This window comes from Penaeus monodon, chromosome 30 (genome assembly GCF_015228065.2).
Source record: "Penaeus monodon isolate SGIC_2016 chromosome 30, NSTDA_Pmon_1, whole genome shotgun sequence".
Lineage (NCBI taxonomy): Eukaryota > Metazoa > Arthropoda > Malacostraca > Decapoda > Penaeidae > Penaeus > Penaeus monodon.
In genome coordinates, this window is record NC_051415.1 from 33,333,762 (window position 1) to 33,334,045 (window position 284).

The following is a 284-nucleotide window of genomic DNA, read 5'->3' on the forward strand; positions in this document are numbered from 1 at the left end:
CTAAATGTGTGTTACTTTTGTTAAAAACTATGAGTTTATTTTGTGATCTGTGTAACACATAACATGCAAAGTCAACCCGAAAGGACAACTGAAGATAATCAGATAACCACACAACTTTAGAATGACATACTTCGAAATAATAACGATAATAATGATGTTGCTGTCTATAGTCAAGTTGATAATACTGTTAGTCACTCATAAATGTTGCCAATATATCTTCAATTATATTGAGACAGAAGACGGTTGCTTACGAAACTGCACATCAACAAGTTTGCTGCAACATA